We start from the raw sequence: 17076 nt of genomic DNA, 5'->3' as shown, positions 1-17076 counted from the left end.
ATCGAACTTCAAAAAAACTGAAACCGAAAGAACCGAACTGAACTAGTTTGGTTTGGTGTTCGGTGTCCACCTTTAAAAAACCGAAACCGAAATAGCCGAACCGACGTTTGATAAAATCGAACCGAAGAACTGAACGCCCATTAGGATTAATGTATGTCCTTTATATGTTTTCTTAATTATTCTTACTGTACGTATATAATACCTGGTAATCCTATATCATGATTATGGTTTTTTGTTCTTGTGTATCCTGTTTGTTTGATTTTGATTTCAATTTATCAGTTTTATTTTTTATTCAATTTTATGTTTTATTTTTTATGAATATGAATTAGCGTAAATGGAATCGCTTCTAATATCATATAAAAAAAAACCGAAACCGAACCGAACCGAACCGAACTTCAAAAAACCGAAACCGAAAGAACCGACCGAACTAGTTGGGTTCGATGTTCGGTGTCCACCTTCAAAAAACCGAAACCAAAATAGCCGAACCGAAGTTTGATAAAACCGAACCGAAGAACCGAACGCTCAGCCCTAATTTTTACCGTTATTTATGTCTGGGTTATAATCTTTGTCCATTAAATGTTTACTCTATTTATATAACATCTCCATTAATAATAAAATTTTACTAAGGATAAAATGAGAAGAAATAATTAATTGTGCTTTAAACTTCGATATGGACGATTAAGACTACCTATAGAAAAAAGAGTTTTCCCAAGAAGGCAACTTATTAAAATCAGTGACGCAGTCATAGGTAATTGGGAGTTGATGGTGGCACTTCCATTTGATGGTTACTGAAAAAGAGGCTGAGATTTGCTGATTTCATTTCTTGGCTTGCATCATTCTATACTGTAAGGATCTTACTGGCCAGCAATCTTTGAATTAGCCAAAATCCCAATCCCCCTTTTTTGGTCCTCACTTCAATTATGTCATCATGTGCCTAGCTTTGATTCACTTTCAAGAGTGATTCTTGTTTTTATCTTCTTTTTACTGCTTTTACTCTATTTAGTAATCAACCAGCCATAGAATAGAAAGCATGTAATTTCATCTTTTTGTGTTTTCAATCACCATAGTTGTTTCTTTAATTACAGAACATTCTGATTAAGTAATGACTGTAAATTGCTTATATGTTAATTTCAATTTGCTCTGCCCCAGGCCTGTATATAACATTGGGATTAGACTTGGTGGTGTTGAGGTTAGGGATTCATTTTGTGTGTAAGAACCAGTCAGGGTAAGGCTTATTCCTTTTGTTTTAAATGGACCAGCGCTCTTCTTCTTGTCTCTGATGCGTTCTACGCCCGCCTATCAATTATTCTCTGATCTTTTGTTTTTTTTTTTGTTTTTTTTTTTTTTTAAATTATGAATTCATAGTTGTGCTATCTTGTGCCTTATGGCTTATGTCTGTGGTAAAAACTTGAAGTGAGTCTGCTTGGTCGTATGTTTTCAATCTCTATGGGGTTTTGGTACCTATGTGCTGTACATTAGAATAGAGAGAATGACACTCCCACTGATGGTGGTTAAATTTATGGTGTGTAAGTCATCTTTGGATGAGTTTAATTTCTATATACTAATAATATAAAAGAAATTTTGTATAATCAGGTCACCTAAAAGATAATTATAAGTATATGTCCATAAAAAGTGGTATTAGTAACTTGGAAACTAGGGCTGGCTAACTGCTACATGTTACAATACACTGATAGCGTAATAAGTACTGTGTACATAAGTTATATCCTCTTTCGCTATTGGTATTCTCATGCAGATGTTGAAAACAAAGCTTTTGGTTATCCTATATTTGTTTGTTGGTTACTAGTTTTCTTCGGGGCTGCAGCATCTCGTAATGGTAGTGACACAGTGACACTATTCTCTTGAGAGAGACGAGTTAGTTGGAAAGTAAATGATTTAGGCTAATTATAGTTATTCTCAAGAGCTAACTGGTTCCTCATGTACATGCTATCCCTTTTCTGAGGTTTTTGATAAAGTAAAAAGAGGAAAATCAGTTTGTAGGTTGATGTAATCTTCTTAAAGCGTTTACTGCACTGTTTCTGCTTCTCTCTGATTCTTTTTGGCGCCATTCATTTGATGGTAAATTACAGCAGCTGTTTCCCAAGCTCGATCATGGTTTTATCTGTTCCAAATGTGGCGTTTTTTTTTTAAGTTGTCCTATGCTATATCCTATTCTTTTATCTAGTGCTATCTCTTTTCTTGTCATTCAAGTATAATCTCGTGCAAACATTTCTGATTCATTGTGGGGGGTCTGTTTAGACTAAGAAAGAGTGAGTTTACGAATTGCCAATTCCCTTAACTTTAACATCAACACTTCTCCAAGAGATTTTAGTACTGTTGCACACAAACTGCCAGAGCGTGGTGTATTACAAAGGTTTCATTGTGGCATAATTATATATCAAATTTGTTGTTATTTCACTATGGGGGTTGTATTTTTGTAGTATTGCTAGGGGACCTCTATTTCCAATATTGGCAGTTTTGAGTGCCCTGATATTCACTTTAAGTGTTCCAAGAGAATGCACCTTCAAGTCCAGACCAAATGCCATTGAGTTGTGTACTTTTGATCTGTGTTAGGATTGGCATCTGAAATTCGTGTTTTTGATTATCAGATTTTCTCAGGTCTGAGGATCTATAATCCTGCAATATATAAAGACATCAACTCCTTTTTACTTTCTTTCTTTACCTTATCAAGAAAAAAGACATCAACTTCTCCCTTACACACATTCCATTTCCACATTATCTGCACCTTGAGACAACTGCACCAACTGTAGTGGCGTTCATTACTAAAAAAGGATATCTTCATAGATACACTGAAATTCACAACTGGAGTCATGGTAGTGGATTTTTTCTTCTGTTCTTAAATTTGCAGATGGATGATGTAGCCAAGGATTTAACAGCTGGTACTGTTGGAGGGGCAGCACAATTGATCGTCGGTCACCCTTTTGATCCAATCAAAGTCAAGCTCCAAAGCCAGCCCACTCCGCTTCCCAGGCAGCCCCCAAAGTACTCAGGTGCCATGGATGCTGTCCGGCAAACAGCAGCTGCGGAAGGTCCTAGGGGTCTATACAAAGGTATGGGAGCTCCACTTGCAACTGTGGTAGCTTTTAATGCTGTCCTTTTCACAGTAAGAGGTCAAGCAGAGGCGTTCTTGAGGCCTGAATCTGGCGCCCCTCTTCCTGTGAACCAGCGAGTCGTTTGTGGTGCTGTAGCTGGAACTGCAGTATCTTTCCTTGCTTGCCCCATTGAGCTGATAAAATGCAGGTTGGACTCAACTTAATTTGAAGGTTTTTACTTATGTACATTGATCGTAAGTCAATTTTACACTATCAATGTGATTTAATCCGTTGTAGTAGGTAAATTGCTCCTATAGTCTAGGTTACGATATCATAGTTAAATATAGTTACATTCGAGCTTCCCTTCATTCATTACTAAGCCAATAAGGTCCTAGGTCTCCGAATCAGCCCACGCTTTTTCGAAGAATCCTGGACCTTTTTCCTTATTAACCGTAAGCTATTTTTTCTTTCTTGTATTCGGCATTGATTTGAATCTGATTTGGGGAAAACTCAAATCAATGCCCATAAGTACGTACTATGACGAAGCGGTTGTTTCTCATTCGACACGATTGTACGAGGTCATAATCCACCCAACTTGATCATCCGGGGGTGAACAGGAATGGGGGATCCGATGCAGAACAGAATGTGATATGATGCGGAAGAATGTAACAGAAACAAAGACAGAACTGTTTGCCTACTCTCAACTGGCATAACGAGCCCCTTTATTCTGAATTAAAGAACTCAGAATCAACCAAATCCCCCAAAGTAGGATTCAAAGCTACTTCAAAGTGACATTGCTCCTATAGTCTAGGTTATCACATCATACTTAGATATAGTTACCTGGAGTTATCTTCTGAATGGTGTGATAGTGTAAAAGGATTCTACACTGTCACTGTATTAAAGTAAAAACTCTAATGAGAAGTAGCTTTGTCATTTCACAGATTGCAAGCAGAGAGTGCATTGGCAAGTGTTGGCTCAGGGCTGTGAAGTATACAGGGCCTCTGGATGTCGCAAGACACGTTCTTAAATCTGAAGGAGGTGTTCAGGGTCTTTTCAAGGGCTTGTTCCCGACTTTGGCACGTGAAGTACCAGGAAATGCTGCTATGTTTGGTGTGTATGAAGCGACAAAACAGTACTTGGCAGGAGGCACGGATACTTCTAAGTTGGGAAGAGGTTCTCTTACAGTAGCTGGAGGGTTGGCTGGTGGTGCATTCTGGCTCTCTGTGTATCCAACAGATGTAATCAAGAGCATTATCCAAGTTGACGATTACAAAAACCCGAGGTTCTCCGGCTTTTGTTGATGCTTTCAGAAAGATTGTTGCACCAGAGGGAGTGAAAGGCCTTTATAAGGGCTTTGAACCGCCTATGGCGCATAGTGTTCCTGCAAATGCCGCTTGCTTCTTGGCATATGCGATCACTAGGTCTAGCTTAGGACAAAATTACCAAAAAAAGTGAAACTGGGCCATCTTTCCCGAGAGAGTCGCCTTCTCTCAGGCCAGCAGTCTTCTACTTCCAGCCATTAACAAGGTTCGATGATCGTTAATTCGTTAGACTAACTAGCTTCTTTCCACTGATATGATGTTTAATTCCAATTAACTTCCAACTACAAGCAATTATGATTTATATGCAAATTTTACACCACTTATTCAGGAATGAGAAAGAAGAAATTTCTGTAAGCCAAAGGATCATTACATATTTCTTGGGAATGATTGACTATTAAGTTAGTAAGGTTTTAAAAATGTTGCTTTGAGCTTGTGAAAAATATGTATCTTTTCATTACAATTAATAAGAAAATAACATTCATTTGGTCAAAGATTCTTTGAAGCTTGGGGGATAATTTTGTGTCTGTTATTTCCTGTTTCTTAGTTCATGTTCTATTCCTCCCTTACACATTAACTTGACCGTGTTTACAATAGTATATAGCTTCGGTATTTTAATTATCTTTTGGTTAGTGGCACAAAAAAATATGTTTTCCTTTAGTGATTCACACAAGGTGATCAATCAATCGTTCATTGATGTACCTTAATTCTAAATTAGTTGAGCTTGGTTATATAAATCATTTGTATCTATTTTGGCAGACTCAGGTCCGTTTTATTGTAATATGACTACAATGTACTAAACTTCAATCTCATCGATTAGTTGAGGTCAGTTATAAATTCAATAGTTACTCTCTTTTGGCCGTATATATGCACCACAACCAAGTGCGGATATATACCGCACGTGCCTTGGGAAGTATATAATAATGCTTGATCCATCATATAGTCAATTTGCCCCTACATTATATTAGCGTCAACTATAAACCATGAATATAGTAGTGTCAAGACACAATCTGGAGATGATAATTTCTAAAGGAATCTTCATCGATGCAGACAGAAACTCTATTGAATACTCAAATAAGATGAAGCCTACTTCATAAAGTTTAACATAGAATTGTGGAACATCAAGCAAGGATTAAATATCGCAGACCAATTGAATTATAAGACATACAGTAAAGCGGAAACAATTGTTTAATAGTTTTCAAATCAATAAAGAAGATGTACAACATTATCTGCTCAGGTTGTTGAAGGAAATAAGGTCAAGATTTGATATATTTAGACAGATAAATCACTATGTCGATTCTCTAATAAATACAGGGTATAGCTCTTAAATAAAGAGTATAACGTGACAGTAAGTACTTACAGTAGGACTATAAATATCTATCACCTTGTGGACGCAATTTAGATCACCTGTCAAAACAACGGTTTCAACTTTTCTAGCTCTGCAAAGCCACAAAGTTTTTTTTTTTTTTTGGAGATTAGACGTTAACAAACCAAAATAGTAATGTCTAGAACACGAAAAGGAAACAAGATACAGCCAAAACAAATACGAAAGGGAAAATCCACAAGTGGAAGTTAAGAACAAATAGTGCTAGTAGACAAAAAAGTGGAAGTATCCCTGGCTGTATTCATTGAATGAAGGTTAAATGGCTTGATGATTTTGAATGGATGAGATTCAAGATGCCTATCCAAAAATGAAACAGTCAAAAGAGCTTAACCTTGAAAATTGAGGTACCTGTAGACAAACGACACATGGTGCGTAAGATGTCAGTAAAGAAAGGAACACTTACTTTCATGTGATTGCCAAGAGAAGGATCCTACTCTGTAATTATGTACGTCTGGTAAAGTACATCTTGTTAGTCATGTTCGTAAGAGGAAATGCATATACAAAGAAGAGATATAAGACATAGTGAACTACCAATCGTCGTAGTCCATCACCAGAATTTGGAACATATCCACACAATAAATAGAAGTCATCAAACTCCACCGTCACAAGCCGTCCTTCGGTATCATGATCAGGTATACTGATCATACTGGTTTAATCTGTCAAAGAGGATAGCAAAAGGATAATACTGGTTATATACCAAAGAAACCAAAAACATTTCAAGCAAAGGAGACATGGAAGCTCAATCTTCTTCCTTCTACTCTATTAGTAAGAAATATTTCTCAAAGACTAAAGTAAGGCACCCAATGGAGGGCTTGACATAAAAAAGATATCATAAAGGAAAAACAAGCTCAAACTGCACAAACGATTTAAAGACCTTGCACAAAGAAATGCATGTGGATGAAGAAAATGTACATTTATAATGAGTTACGACAGTAGCTAATTTTTGCCGTACTTTCGTATCCTTTGATAAGGTAGTCCATGTGGCACAATGAATCATGTACTCAACACTTCATCAACTGTTGATTTGGTATTAATGATTAAGATTGAGATGTTGATTTGATATTGATGATTAAGATTGATAGCTTAATTTTAGGAATATATTGTATTGATGTAAATGATTAGGAATTGATTGTGTAATATTGTCTTTCCTTATTTAGTTTTAGAACTCATGTATATAAGTACCCATTCTTACGGATTGTATATTCATTCGGGGAAATACCAAGAAGCCCTTTCTTCTTGCTAAAAATCTTCATGGTATCAGCGCCATTGCTGCCTTTTTGAGGTAAGTTTTCTCCCTCGCAGCACTAGGGTTCCGTGTTTTATCAAAGAGTCGAGTTTTCTCTCTCTTTGTGGCTGTCCGCACAAAAAACTCCTCCCGTTCGGTTCGCTTGAGATTATTTTTCTCTATTGGGGTCGGAACATTCGAGCCTATCACCATCAGTTTTGATTTTCCGATCAACTGGAATTAGGATTCCGGCGTGGCGTAAACTTTTCCGGCGATTTTTTCTGAAATTTATTTTCCGATTCTCGGGTCATAGGCCTATTCTAACCCTTCCCATCCGGATAATATGGGTGACACTATTACAGAGAGACTTTGTCTTAAGATGAAGTCCGACACTCTTCGTAGTCTTACGAACAAACTTGACTCTTAGTGTTTTTAGCCCCGATTATGTGCGGTCGGTATTGCTTTTAATGCTTTCCGGCTTAATTGTTGGATTATTGATTAAGTGCGAATAGACACATGACGAGGAGCTCTTCTAAGGCCTTCAAAATTACTCTCCTGAGTCCCAAGGGGATTATGTCAGAATAGCCAATGGCTCCCTAACCCCTGTCTGGAACAGGTTCAATCTTTTGTACTCCTGATATCTTTTGTACTCCTGATATTATCTTATCATCCATTCTTCATGTTCCTGATTTTCCTATTAACCTTATTATCTGTTAGCGCTATCAACAAAAGAACTAAGCTGTAGTGTCGGATTCTTTCACGATTATTGTGTTTTTGAAGACCTTCATACGAGGGGAAGAAGATTGGCGATGGTAGATGCATAATGGCTTATATTTGATCGATGGAACTCGAGACTCGGGTCGGGCCTTTTTTGTAGGAAATAAGGATGTCAGCCGAGAAATAATACGGTGGCATAGACGGTTGGGACACCCATGCTTTTTGCTTTAAAAAAGTTATACCTGATTTTATTTTCTAGAGCGAGTTTGAATCTTTGTCTTGTGATGCATGTGAATATGCAAAAACACGCTAAAAACTCTTTATCCTCACAGTGACAATATATTATGCACCTCGCATTTTGTACATTTGAATATTAGGAGTTAATGGCGGGGAAGTTAAGGACAAGGTTATAATTTTTTAGAATGTATAAGTTGCGTATTCATCCTTTTTATTGGAATGGAGCATTAAGGGTAAATTTGGGATAAGGAGAAATTGGAGGCTAAAAGTTGGAAAAATGATTTCATGATATGACCAAGGTGGCCGTCCATGTTGGCATGGGTCCCACCATGGTTGACGATTAATTTAAGCCATTAAAGGGGATATGTGCTTATCTTATATTGCGAAGACATGCATATATGTGGGCAAGGATTGACCAAGTCAAGGAGTTATTCATCTTTTACGGCAAGAAATTTCTAGAAAATTGAAGAAAATTGGAGAAAAGAAAAACAAAAGAAAGGGGGCCGGCCATGTGCATGGCCATGTGCCACCACTTGTATATATATATATGTATAAGTGATGAAAAGCATATTTGACTTTCCGAAAAACTTCCGTTATGTATTTATGTTATGGCTAAGGGCCCAGTATGATTATAAATGTCATAAGAGTCAGCGGGTTCGCTCGGCCCTAGGTAAGGGTCGGGTGCCCATCACGCCTGTCGGATTAAGGGTGTGACAAATTGGTATCGAGCGATTCGTCTGGGGTTGTACGCGAAAGTCGTGTCCGATGAGAGTCAGGTTTATGGTGTGAAGCGGCCGTTTATAAACGGGAGGCTACGGGGCATCTAGGATGGTTACTCTTCTTTCACCTCTTAGATCGTGTCATAGGCGAGTCATAGGAAATGAGATATTTTGCACTAACCTTCGGTTGCAGCAAAGGAATGATATTGATCGAAGAAGGTGACCGATGATAATGGAAGTTACAAGCACGCAGGTAAGCAAAGGTACGAAAGACGTATGTTGAGTACGGTGTTGATGTACGATTGAAATGTAAAGTTGGAAAGTAAAAGGAAAGTAGACGGGAAAGTGTGACACGCGTGGTCATGTTAAGTGTATAAGGTAAGTCCATTATTTTCGGACCGTTATGGATATTGGAAGCCACTGTGTAGGTTTGTGATCGATACGATATAATATGATACATACGTATATGCGATGGCCTGTGAGGCAATGTTGGTATTTCTGCGTGCGGAGTTTGGATAGTAAGGAATACGGAGAAACTGCGAAATTTTGCGGAAATAATACGAGTAAGATGTAAGTTTGGAATATGTACGGAAAAGGTCATATGAATAATAACGATGGGATTTGACCAAGTGCGGGTACACTTACTTTTGGAAGAATAAGTTAAATTGCGGAATTAGCAATAATAGTAAAACGGGGAGGTCGATGGGGATATGGTAATAAGGAATTTGGAATGGACTAGCGATATTAAGAGATGATCTAGAAGGGAATTTGGTAGGTTTGAATAGAGTAATATGTATTAAGGCGATTGACCGAATCGATAGGTAGGAGAAAAATATGATGAGATTATAGTCACGGGAAATAATGATACGAGTATTTGGGGTAAAAAAAAAAAAAAAAAAGAGAGGAATGGTGACGGATAGGAATGTATTTATAAGACGAGCGGGATGTGTCGTGAGGGCGTTTTGGGAATATGTTAAGATTAAAAACTTACTCGATATTATGTGTAGAAGGTCGTGCGGTGGGGTAGACGCGATCGAGACGTTAAAGCGTCGTATTCCATCAAAGTTCCAAAGTTAAGCGTGCGCGTGAGAGCGATTCCGGGATGGGTGACCCGCAGGAAGTTTTTTTTTGAAAAGTCTCGCAAATTCGGGGCGTAAGAGGCAAATGAGAAGTTAGATTAATTTAAGGAGAATAAGAATTTATGGAGCGGACAGAAGCCATAAAAGGTCGCGTAGGACGGGCGGATCATCAGGTCGGTAAGGAAGAGAAGCTAACGGAAGAAGGAGGTAAGAAGAAAGCGAGACATCCGTGTAGTAATAGGTTATGATGTGTGACGGAAGACATGAGTGCCGTAAGTGACGGAACGATGAAAAGCTAAGTTATAGAAAGTTGAGAAACGAGGAAAAATGAGTGCCGTAAGTGTCGAGACGGCGGAAGGCCAAGTTGTAGGACGAGGAGAAACAAGATGGAATAAATGCCAGAAGATGGCGGTATGATACAGGTAAACGTGGATGAACGGAATACGTTTTGAAAATGAGAGAAAGATTATGTAGGAGTAATGTATCCTGAATGATACAGAGAGGGCATAAGATTTCTCGTGTACGAAAAGAGATAGGCACGAATGGGAGAAAATGATGAGGGGATATCAAAGGGAGCACCCGATATAGGTTGGGGTAAAGATAATATTCCGAGAGAACGTTGGATACTTGTTGTCGGAGTAAGAGTATTGCCTAATTAAGATCGGAAGTAAGGACGTGAGGCAAGTATAAATAGATAATGATATAAGTACGCCCAAGGGGGAGCGGGTGAGAGGAAATGCAAAGATGATGAAATTTGGAAACAATCGACACGGTAATGTGTTTGATATGGATGCTGAGCTACAAATGAGACCACTTTCTTGAAATAAACTAGTAAGATCGGAAAACCCAATGATAAGTGGATGAAAGTTAGGATGGTATTTAAGGCGGTGTGAGAAGTTTTTGCGAGAGACTTTGAATGACATAGCGTAGGAAGTGGATGCGTATGAGGACAAGGGTATGATAAGAAGACGATATGGAACGACTTAAGAGATAACGGGAAGGATAGCGATTTATGCTAGATTAAGGGCAAGATGTTGGCTATAAAGTTGCTCGCTAATGCTATTGCAACTTGTAAGTGTGATAAGAAGAGGGAGTAGAAACCACTTACGGTAGGAAGTGAGGAAGTTAAGGGTGACGAAGGAAGGAAAGAATATGACAAAAATAGGACGAGCGGGAATTAGTATGAATAAGAAATGCGAGAAATGAGACGAAAGAACCACGTCTAAGATTGAATGTCTTGTATATAAGTTGTACAAGGACGGTGATGCCATCTATGAGTATTGGTATGCTAAGAATAAGACTAAGTAAGTATTTGATAAGAAGAACGAAGGTTTAAAGGATACGAGCGGTTGTGACATTTCGAGGGACCTTTACGGAAAAATGTAACGATGGTTTAAGCTAATTACAAAAATGGAATTAGTGCGAGGACGGACGAGCACGGCTATGGTTGAACTAAGGATACATTGCGATACGGAGGTAAGATAAGAGAAGGGAAGACAAGGTGGAACATAAGGATTAGTAAAGCGACGGCGAAGTGTCTCGTGGGCTGAACGGATACCTTCGTATATTTTGCGGAGATTGCACGTAAGGTGGGACGAGGAGAGTGAAGGGCGAGAAAGATCTTGAGCTAAAGGTACGAAAGGATGTCGGCAAGAGAAATGAACCCAAAAGGACATTCGGAATAACGATGGCGATTGGAGTAAAAAGGAACGGCGAGAGTAGTTGGAAAGACTTTTGAAGGGAAGAGAGAATCTTGCTCTCGTGAAGAAAATAAAAGAGTCCACCGGATGTTAGAAGAAGGTTTATGGACATTTAAATCAAAACGTGGGAATATATGCTATGGAATCATGGGAAGTATCAACGTGAAACTCGTATATAACTATAATAATAAGTCCACATCGGAAAACAACGAGAATAGGGACGTGAAAGGATAGCCAAGACTACGATAGTGGAGATAAATATTTAAATAAGAGTGAGATACTAGCTAAATTAGGTCAATACACGAGGGGAGAAGTAGAAGAAGTGCGTTGCGAACGATAAAGGGATTAAGTAAGGATGAGGAAGGAATATAATCGATGGATGAGATTGCACGCGTGGTGATAAAGGAAACCCACAGATCCTTAGAGACCAAGAGACTAGTTGAACATTCGAGGACGAAGATGTTCTAGGGGGAAGGATGTTATACCTCGCATTTGTACATTTGAATATTCGAGTTAATGGCGGGAAGTTAACAAAGTTATAATTTTTTTTTAGAATGTATAAGTTGCGTATTCATCCTTTTTATTGGAATGGAGCATTAAGGGTAAATTTGGGATAAGGAGAAATTGGAGGTTAAAAGTTGGAAAAATGATTTCATGAAATGACCAAGGTGGCCGTCCATGTTGGCATGGGTCCCACCCATGGTTGGCCAATTAATTTAAGCCATTAAAGGGGATATGTGCTTATCTTATATTGCAAGACATGCGTATGTGGGCAAGGATTGACCGAGTCAGAGTTATTCATCTTTTACCACTTAAAGAAATTTCTAGAAAATTGAAGAAAATTGGAGAAAAGAAAAACAAAAGAAAGAGGGGCCATGTGCGTAGCCGTATGCATGCCTTTATATATATATGTATAAGTGATGAAAAGCATATTTGACTTTCCGAAAAACTTCCGTTATGTATTTATGTTATGGCTAAGGGCCCAGTATGATTATGAATGTCATAAGAGTCAGCGGGTTCGCTCGCCCACAAGTGAGGTCGGGTGCCCGTCACACCTACCGGATTAAGGGTGTGACACGATAAAAGCACAATTCCGCACTTTTCGACTATTCATTCGATGTACGGGGTCCTACTCAAACACTTTTTGTATCGGTAGTCGATGATTTGTTACTTTTATCGATTGTTGCACTAGAATGACATGGGTATATCATTAAAAGCCAAAGTAGAAGTTTTCTCATGTTTAAGTCATTTCATAAGATGATTTGTACTCGGTTTGAGGCTAAGATAAAGATATTTCGGGCGACAATGGCACGGAATACATGGATAAAACTTTAGGAGCTTACTTGGAGTCTTTTGGGATAATCCATAAAACTAGTTGTCCTTATACTAGTGCACTGAAAATGGGGTTCTTTGAAAAAAAAAATAGGCATTTGTTAAGTAGCAAGATCCCTTTTGTTTACCATGAATCTCTTGAAGCCTTGCTTTGGGGATGCCATTCTGGTAGCTGCCTACCTCATCATAGAATGCCACTTAAAACTCTTAATTTCCGGAGTCCTTTAGAAGCTTTAAAGGGTAAAAATGACTATCTTGTTTCCTCGAAGATATTTGGGTGTGTTTGCTTTGTTCACGTGGGAACTGCAGGAAACTTGAACCTAGAGCTCTTAAATGTGTCTTTATTGGGTATTCTCTCGACACGAAAAGGGTACAAATGTTATCACCCTCCTTACAGGAGATTAACATCGATATGGATGTTACCTTTCGGGAATCGAGCCCTATTTCAGTATTACACCATCACCTCTTCGGGGAGAATTATAAGAAAGAAGAGATGGTTTTTCTAGTTCTATTGTTGAAACTACGCCACGAGGAAAGTGAAATTGGAGAAAGAATTCGGGGGGAGACTATTGAAACTACGCCGTCAGAGAAAGTGAAATTGGAGAAAGAATTCGGGGGAGAGGCGGTAAGGGCGTTTGGATAGGCACGATTTGATAACTTACTCAAGGAGAAATAGAAGCGAGAAGAAGCCATCGTACAACTGCCGAAGCCGAACCCTTCTTCTTCCGGTGAGTTATCTATACTTCCTAATGAGTTAGATTTGCCTATGCTCACGGAAAGGAATCGGATCTTGCACTAAACACCTTTTATCTAACTTTGTTTCCTATAATTCTTTATCGCCTCTTATAGGGCCTTTGCCTTGTCTATTTCTTCGTGTCTATTCCCCCGAATTGGAGGGAAGCTTTTAGCATTCTAAGTGGAAGTAAGCTATGATGGAAGAAATGAAGGCCTTATCAAAGAATGAGACTTGGGAACTTGTCGCATCACCTTTGGACAAGAAGTTGGTTGGTTGCAAATGGATTTCAACTGTAAAACATAAAGCTGATGGTTCCGTTGAAAGGTAAGCAAGATTGGTAAAAGGATTCACTCGCACTTATGGAGTGGATTATCAAGACATTTGCTCACTTGTTGCAAAAATGAATACTATTAGAATTCTTCTATCTTGTGCGACTAATCTTGGTGGGACTTATGACAGTTTGATGTGAAGAATGCATTTGTTCGTGGAGACTTAGAAGAAGAGGTGTACATGGAGATTCCTCTTGGTTTTAGTTTTCGAACAAAGTCGAAAGGTATGCGGACGAAGAAAAGCCTTGTACGATTGAAGCAATCTCTGAGCTTGGTTTGACCGATGCTATAAAGCGAATGATCTCGCTTTGGTTACCAACAAAGCAATACGGATCACACCCTTTATAAGACATTTAAAGGGTAAACTCATATATCTTCTCATAGTTTATGTTGATGACATAGTAATGACGGAGATGAGACGAGGAATGACCCCAATTGAAGAAGTTGTTGGCACGGGTATTGGTGATTTGAGATCGAGGATCTAGGAAAATTGGCGCACTTCTTGGGAATTGAAGTTATGAGATCAAAAAAAGGAATCTTATTTCTCAAAGAAGTATATTCGGATCTCTTCCAAGAAAACGAACAACGAGTTCGAAACCGGCGAATCACCGATCAAAAGCAATCACAAACTACAAAGCGGAGTTGGAAAGAAATCGGTTGATAAGAGATATCGGTGGGTTGGAAGACTCGTTTATCTCTCTCACACTCGTACCGCACATAGCCTATTCAACAACCTAAATGTGCTAGCTCGGTTATGTGATCCTCGAGATCTCATACGCAGTTCGCCCTCACATTTTGCGTATCACGAAGAAATCTCGGGCCGGGCAGAAAAGGTCTACTTTTACTCCGCATACGGTCACCTCGAATAGAAGCCTTTCACCGTCTGATTAGGCCGGATCTTTAGATGACGGAAAGGTACATCACATCTTGTGACACTCGTAGGAGGAAGCTTGGTCACTTGGAGAAAGAAAGCAAAAAGTGTGGTTGCCGGATCAAGTGCGGAAGAAAGATATCGGCCCATGGTTCAGAAGTTTGCGAATTTTGTGGTTACAAAAGTTACTAAGCACCGAGATTGTACTCAAAAAAAACTTTCCTTTGTATTGTGACAACAGGCGCAATCAAAAAAAGATAGCTCGAAATCCGATCCCGAAGATGACCGAACAAAAGCACGTTGAAATTGATCGACACTTCATCAAAGAAAAAGTCACGGTGGTGTCTTGAGTTTATTCCACGTGTCATCGAAAAACAACTAGCTGATGTGTTTACTAATGGCCTCAACAAAACGGACTTTTTAACCTTTGGTTTGCAAGTTGGTACGCGCGACATCTTTGCACCAAGCTTGAGGGAGTGTTGATTTGGTATTAATGATTAAGATTAGATGTTGATTTGATATTGATGATTAAGATTGATAGCTTAATTTTAGAAATATATTGTATTGATGTAAATGATTAGGAATTGATTGTGTAATATTGTCTTTCTTATTTAGTCTTAGAACTCATGTATAAGTACCCGTTCTTATGGATTGTATATTCGATTACGAAAGCCACTTTCTTCTTGCTAAAATCTTCATCAACAATAAATTATAAGGTCCAAAGTATCCCAGAATGTTAAATTTTATTCACTGATAAAAATAGAGTCACCTCTTCATTGTCGTTGGAACGAGCGAAAAAGAACACATTGCTTTACTCTCCGACCGGATTGCTTTAGTAAAACAAGTGATTTACTATTAATGACAAGGACAACAACTACTACCTACACTAAATTCCAAGCTAGTCGAATATACTATATGAATCATTCAAATTGCTCGATTTCGACCAGTTTCATTTCAATACTACGGTAGAAGTTCTCATTATCCTCTGCGAAGATACATATCTCTAAATAAACCAAAAAAACACTCTGTAGCAAACAATCAATCGGGGGCGGAGGAAGAGTGTTGGCTACGAGGTTCGGTCGAACCTAGTTCTTTTTTGTTCAAACTCATTTTGTCTTAAAAATCTATTGAATATGCATAAATTGCTAAATTAGAACCAAAGTAACCAAAAGATTAGAATCCGGAACTTATAAGCTCCAAATCCGCTCCGTCTACGGTCCTAATGTAACGTACTAACGTCTACTCCGTAACCCAACTGGTTGAAATAAGAAATATCATATATAATCTACTTAGTTGCATTTTTCCTTTTGCTAATTCTACATAGCTTCCGAGAGATAGTAGGTCTATTCGACACCCTTTTTAAGTCTACATACACCCTTCAATGTGATTTTAAGTCTACCTTTTTCCCTACAACTTCTTCAAACTTAGGTATTACATTTATGGATCGGTGTATTTGGATGTCTATGTTCAGTGCAAGCATGGTGGAGTTAGATAATTTTTAGATAATTTGACCTGCGTATGAAGAAGAAAATCCTCCTTTCTCGATCAAGAAAAATAAAAGAAAAAAAAAGAACAGAAAGGGCAAAGGATCATACCCGTGAGATGATTGCAGTACCAGAATATCCAAGCTTAGAGACACTGCACGTCCAAAAGCTATTCTCATTGCCGTCGAGACTCTCTTTGATCGCTTCAACGTCTTTTTCCTGCTTTCAAGAATCAGAATGTGAAATTAGCCAAGACAGCACAAATGTTTGCTGTATGAAAGGGAAAAAATCTCTATTGGTCATAGAAATCTACACAGTATACAGAAACCATCACTGATGACTGGCTCATTGATGGCTGTAAGCAGTTTCGTTCTTAACTATTGCACTAGAAAGAAGGTAATTTTCCATCTCTTTCAAAATATGCCAATAACTAGAGCTTTGCAGAACATAATTAAAAATAAAATAAAAATGAAAGCCTCCAGTTTCTATTGCGGTCTCCACAATAAAGATTCTGAGAACTCAGTCCACCTTAAATGAAATATTGTGTCAACTAGGAAGCAATAACCTGGATGATTACACACACGCATACATGAATATGTGTGTGCGCGCATGGTAGTAAAGGGCACAGTTTCTGTCGCCGAGCAGAAATTAAAAGGAAATATGTAATGAGACATCATTGTCTTGCGAGTGCTGACCACGCTGCTATTACTACAATTTTATTGTTGTTCAAAAGATGATGACCCTGATTTTAAAAGTGAAGCATCATATGCATCCAAGTTCCTTTACAAAGATCTCAATACGTTGTAAATTGATGAGTAAGATAAACAGCTGATATATCACATTGCAGAAATTTGAAGGACACACTCCACAAAGTCCAAACACCAAAATTGTCTC

The 17076-nt window shown here is 38.4% G+C and overlaps 1 long non-coding RNA gene and 1 pseudogene across 1 annotated transcript; one reads left to right on the top strand and one right to left on the bottom strand.

The window, feature by feature from the left end:
- The first annotated feature begins 773 nt into the window (after positions 1–773).
- On the top strand, positions 774–5212 carry LOC132029365 (mitochondrial carnitine/acylcarnitine carrier-like protein; annotated as a pseudogene).
- Positions 5213–5329: 117 nt separating this feature from the next.
- On the bottom strand, positions 5330–6387 carry LOC132029364 (uncharacterized). The gene is made up of 3 exons (XR_009407786.1): positions 6285–6387; positions 6153–6204; positions 5330–5806 (listed from the first exon to the last, which is right to left on the bottom strand). It is a non-coding gene; the product is annotated as an uncharacterized LOC132029364 (long non-coding RNA).
- Between the last annotated feature and the right edge of the window lie 10689 nt (positions 6388–17076).

Source organism: Lycium ferocissimum, chromosome 9 (genome assembly GCF_029784015.1).
Source record: "Lycium ferocissimum isolate CSIRO_LF1 chromosome 9, AGI_CSIRO_Lferr_CH_V1, whole genome shotgun sequence".
Taxonomy (NCBI): Eukaryota; Viridiplantae; Streptophyta; class Magnoliopsida; order Solanales; family Solanaceae; genus Lycium; species Lycium ferocissimum.
The sequence above is the reverse complement of the archived record's forward strand: the minus strand, read 5'-3'. Positions and strand labels throughout refer to the sequence as shown.